Source organism: Anoplolepis gracilipes, chromosome 4, assembly GCF_047496725.1.
Source record: "Anoplolepis gracilipes chromosome 4, ASM4749672v1, whole genome shotgun sequence".
Taxonomy (NCBI): Eukaryota; Metazoa; Arthropoda; class Insecta; order Hymenoptera; family Formicidae; genus Anoplolepis; species Anoplolepis gracilipes.
This window is the reverse complement of record NC_132973.1, coordinates 3,794,390-3,800,389: the sequence shown is the minus strand read 5'-3', so window position 1 is coordinate 3,800,389 and position 6,000 is coordinate 3,794,390.

Here is a 6,000-nt window from a genome sequence, read left to right as displayed (position 1 = left end):
CGCGCACGAGTCGAGCGAGAGACTCGGGGCCGACGTCGTCCTCTCTAAAAGCGCGGCCGCTCTCGCGTCGGCAAAAAGCGCCAGTTTCGTGTCCTTGCGGTAACACCTTGGATCCCGCGAGGACGGGATAACAGCATCTCCCGGTAAGGACCGAGGAGACCCTGGGCCTCGTCCCACGTATCCGATCGACTCACCATCTCACCGTCGCGTCGCATCGTTTCGCCCAACCTTCTACCAACCGCAATCTACCGCCGCCCTCGCCGGGATAGTAAGGTATACCAGGAAGAACGGTCTTACCTCGGTATAAACGGGCTTCTTAAACCAGAGTAGAATGCCGTATCTGTCAGATTTGATTTTGTTCCTTCGTCACGAGACACGAGAGGGTATTGCGTTCGCGCCAACGTTCCCTGTATGTGCGGCAAAGGATTATACCAATTTACGACGTAGGCTCTTTTTATTAACGGTGTCCCGTTTCGCGAGAATGAAATGAAGTCTTTAAATTAATGGATGTACGGGTGGGCTTCAATGAGACTTTGTTACGGGATTTATGGTTCGCCTATTACTGTAATTTTATTTAGGTATGTCCGGCCATTCAGGTGTATGTTATGTAAACGTTAATCTTACTTCTTATTTCGTTAGAATTTAATACGTACGTTAATCGTATATTCTTTGTAAATAATTTCTAAGTGTGTTGCAAAATATATCTTTTCATTTCTTCTCGCTTGTATAATTATCATCTAATATCTAATTATTAAATAACTAGATAATTGTAATTATTTTATAAAGCTTGTGATTAAATTCATAAAATTCCAATGTATCGTTTTATCTATGTCTATAGTATTTAAGAGGTCGTTGCCTGTGATTATCCTGAAAATAAGAAGATTGAGTACATCCGGTGAATTTAATACTTGCATTGCATCCAAAGGAGAAGGAGAAATCTCGCGAGCAATTTCTCGTGTCGACCTACTCGTCCGTTTTCGCCGAAAGGATCCGAAAGTACGAACACGTATCTTCTCTGTTGAGAGTTAAGTCCGTGCTCATGTTCATCATTTGATAAGATCTTAAGAACCATACAGACTGATTGATATTCAACTCAAGAGGACTTTATGGTTTACGAATACGCGAGACAAGTCACGAGGACATCGGACGCGTATTTATGAGCGATTAGTCAAGCGTCAAGCCCTATACAATAAGGCATGTGGAAAATCATTTCGATTCATACGAATAACTTTAAAGTTAATTTGAAATTCGAGAAGCATAAATTTGAAATTAAAAAATAAAAAATTGAAATAATTTTTTTCAAAAGTTTTATAAGCATACAATTCGAGATTTTTACACTTGTCTTTTAGTTTAAAAAAAAAGACTATATTAATAATATCTTTAAATAAAAGTTTTCAAAATAAGGGAAGTGTTGTAAATATTTATTATATACATAATTTTATATATTATATTATAAATTATTATTGTGTTTGAATTTTTATTTTATTATAACTTATTCGCTAAGTAAAAGTGTTTCATGTTTATTTCAAATTTAAACTGTAATTTTGAAACTATATTTAATCTTTTGTAATTAATAACTGAAAGGATTTTTTATATGTTTGTTTATCGCTACCAAGAATTGTTCGTTAAAACTCGGCAATGTGTGTAATATTTTTAATGTCGAACATCATTCGCCTATCATCGGCAAGAATATATCGACGAATAAATCTATGAAAGAAATCCTAATAAAATAAAGATTAATTATTTAAATAAATTTTTATTTTTTTTATAAGTAAGAAATAATTTAAAATATGTCAACTAAAATTTCAAAATTATTAAAAATGTTAATAATTCCATAATTAAAAAAAGATCCAAATAAAATTGTCTGTAATTCTACGACTTTAAAATCTGTTTTTAAAATAAATCTAATTTTCATATGTGTAATAAAGTCCTTCGAGACTATTATATGAGTCTTCAATTCATTCGGATTCTACAAATTCGAGAGCGATCTTTCGTTTAATTAGTGACACGTCGTAGGATTTATCAAGAGATCCGTTATGTAGGTGTAAAGGATAGTGATTTCTGTTATGGGTTTCGATGATCGCACGGTCGCACCAGGAAGTATTTCTCGTCCAGATGGCTGTGCGTTTTCTCGCACCGCATTGGGCGATGTGCTTTCATCGTGAATTTTATTAACGAATTCGTAACTCCTTTACGGGAATACGGATGATTCTGACACGTTGAAGTTGCGATCACTATCGATAGCGGTTCGTGTAACGCAATACGCGCGCGTAATAATAAAAACCACGTTGTATAGAGTAATAAATAATAATGATAGAGAGACAGTTTGAATCTAGGAATTCTAGCGGTGTTATTTTTTTACTGTAAGCTGAACTTCCGCGTGCAACGTGCTTAAAAATCGATTATAGAATCGCGTAAAGAATTATGTCATCTTATGTACGACTCTTGTATCAATTTTCACGCTAGATTTATAAATTATCGCAGATTACGTAAAGGTAGGTAAACTTGTGCATGGATGCTGATTGTGACAAGGACGACTGAATTTTAATCACTCGCGTAAACATGGTATATCAATATCAAATCAATATTAATATTGCAGGATGAAAGGTTTTTTTCTGCTTAGCATGTGATTGTAGACGAATAATATTATGAATATGCAACTAAGGAGTTCTATATTAATATCTATTTTGTGAGAAATATTATTAAATAGATCATGATGCGTAAGATGAGTTTTGCAAATTGATTTATGTTGTATTTGTATTGTTAAATATTTACACAACGTTTCAGATATAAAACTCACTTGTACACTTCAAAAAATATCGAAATAAAAAAAAATATTATATAAGAAAAGATGTCTGATGATCGGAAAACAATATTAATTTGCAAATAAAAGTAATTACGCGTGTAACAGTAAATAAAATAAAAAATATAATTGTTAAATTAAGCATAAATATTTAAAAATATATGTATAAAAAATATTTAAAAAAATATATTATTCTCTACAATTTATATATATATATATATATTTAAAAAAATGCCTTCTCTTTAAAAATTACATACCCATATATATAAAATATATTGTATAAATTTTTTTATTAAATGACACGCGCGGTGTAGATTCTGGTAATAAATGCAGTTAAGACTCGCAAGAACTGGCCAAGAGGATTAACTTTCCGCATCCCAATCGTCGCGGGGGCCAATTAACTCCCCGCGGGCACCCGGAAATCAACTGTCGTCTTTCGTGAGAGACATTTAATTTTTTATAATTTGTTTGTTGAATAACGTACCCAAATAACCTCTAAGTATTTTTCATTCCCTCGCAAAAGGCTCAAGTTTGTAGATTAAGATTCTCATTAGCGTATTCGCGGAGGGCTAATACCCTGTTGATTTAAGTTTAATGAATCCTCAGATTTGCGAGTATTATCTCTCGTCGCAATGTATTATGCCTAAAGACATTTAATTCGATAAAGACCAGTTTTTGCACCCAATTTATTCTTAAGCTTCTACGCGACGTTAATATGTTTTTTGCTATATACAGGATATTTATAAAATGAAACGTATGCTTTAAAGAATATTAGAAATAAAATAAATGAGGAAAGAAAAAAAAAAAAAAAAAAAAGAAAGAGTTTCAACGAGATTGTATCCACATAATCGTTAGTTAAGCTCCATGTTGTGAAACGTTCCAGGCTTTAATCGCGAATGCTTTGGGTAATTAGTAGCAGAGATATCCTGTTTATCCAATACTTTTTTCATTTTCTTGATTTACGGGTCCCATATCCTAAGAAAAATTCGAGAGAACGCGTAAAGTCGACTAGCGATAAATTCCGCGGAGACAGCTAATTTTTTATTAATTTCTCAGCGCGTGGCCGACGAAGATATATTCAATAATAGATACAGCCAATTAATGAAATCGCCGTTATTCACCCCGCTGTCCCTCACGTCGCTTTTTCCCAGCGTAATCGCGCCTCGATACGACTACGATCGCGCCGCAATCGCACGGGGAAATAATTTAGTGCCGGATCGACGCAATGATTGCTCGCGATGAACACCGGTCGCACCAGTTCGCACGTATGGGGTCCACCGGTCCCCGAGAGACGCACCACACGTTTCGCCCCCTCAAGTTCTTTTTTTTTTCTCCGCGTCTCCCTCTCTCTTTCTCCTCTCCTCCTTGTTGTTTGCTGGTCCTTCCCGCTTATCATCTCTCCGTGTCCTTCTCTCTCCTGTCCTTCTTTCTGCCACCGACTCTCTCTCTCTCTCTCTCTCTCTCTCTCGTATTGCATTCCGCGGCCAGTTTAATCGTTTATGCGCGGTTGGATGCGCGAAATGGAGTTGCGTGCCCGGCGATAAATGGGACACTTCGTTTCTCGATCGGGCATCTGCCCGATCGGACGAGTTTATTCATTCGCGAGTCCGCCGAACCGGCCGATTGGACTGGTTTGTACACGTGTACGTATGTAGACACGCGTGTATATGTAATACAACACACACGCACCTCGGAGAGGCCCCGGTGCTATCGCGACGGAGATGATGCAGGACCGCGCGAGTTACCGTATTGCACAAAGTGTAGCGGCGACGGCTTGAAATTACAACGGGTGTGGCGACGTTACGACTCTCGGATGTTCGATGTTATCGACGCTCCCTCTAAATAAAGATCTAGATAAACGAACCAACGACTGTCAAGTTCCGCACTATGTTGAGAAAAGATTACCGCGTATTTTTAGATTGATTAGACTTCAAATGGTTTAACGAATTATCATTATGATTGGTCTATTTTCGAAGAGCAGTACTTTTTTACTCGAGTATATAACGATCATCTTTATATTAATTTGATATGGTTATAGAAGCATTTCTAAGCACGATAAAGAAAAAGTCATTAGTTCAGTATAGAGTTAGATGGTAAATTATTCTCATCAAGATTAGATTTAATCTTCCTCTTACGCAATATGATTTTTTCTTACCACAAATTAGTCTTCTCTAGAATTGATGTAGCTCTTGAAGATCTATCTATTTATAAGTTTTGATCTCTTAGACTTCTTAGAGACTTTCTCACATCGCTTTAGTAGCGGTGCTTCTGTTCTCAGTTGCACAAAATGGAAGATTACTGTCGGGGGTTAATACGAAGAGCGGACGATGAACTTGAAACGCGGCCGAGTATCTGAAAGACGAACAGCGAATCGGAAAAGGTCGGCGACCCGTGATTTAGCGAAAAGGGACCCGGTCTCGGAGGACCAGACGGACCCGACGTGGCTCGTTTGGACAAACTCCTCGAATCGAAATGCTCTCGAGTAACGCCTCCGGTTATCTCCCCCGAGACGAGCAGATGCTATTATGACAACGGTATACGCGCGCGCAACGTCACGTTCGGATTTTAGAGGACCTGCGCGAGTTGTGGCCTGGACGTTGTGCCTTCCATTGCTACATGTATAATATAAATAAACCCCACGCGCGTGTAGATGTAGAGGTATATTACTCGTGGCGCAGGCCGTCGCTATTAAGTCGCATTGTTCCGCAACCGTGCAACGGTGCATCCATAATCCGAGCGTGCTATCCGAGCGGATACAGTTATGGCCCCGAGGAGTCTATAAGAGCGCATCCTCTGTCTCTCGGCGCGCCATTGATCACGGAGATGATATCCCGGCGTCCGTGAAGTCGGGGAGTCGTGCGAGATGCCGGTCGGCGCGCGTTTCGGATGGACTTCATTTCCCGCGAAAAAGTCACCTACGACCCGCGCCAAATGACGATCCTGCTCGATCCAGAGAATAGACGATGCTCGATCATGATGTGTAGTTGCACGGAAAAAAAAAAAAAACGACCGTAATAGAAACTCATCGGTTCTGCTATAAACGTTGCTCGGCGTAATTTTGCCGAGTAAATCTCTGCCGGCGATTGCAAACGATAACTATTCGCAAAATTTTTCTCAAGACTAATTTTTTATTTCTCTAAAAACATTACTTTAAACATTTTCTAATTTTTCGTGTTTTTACTTATTATATTTTTTTG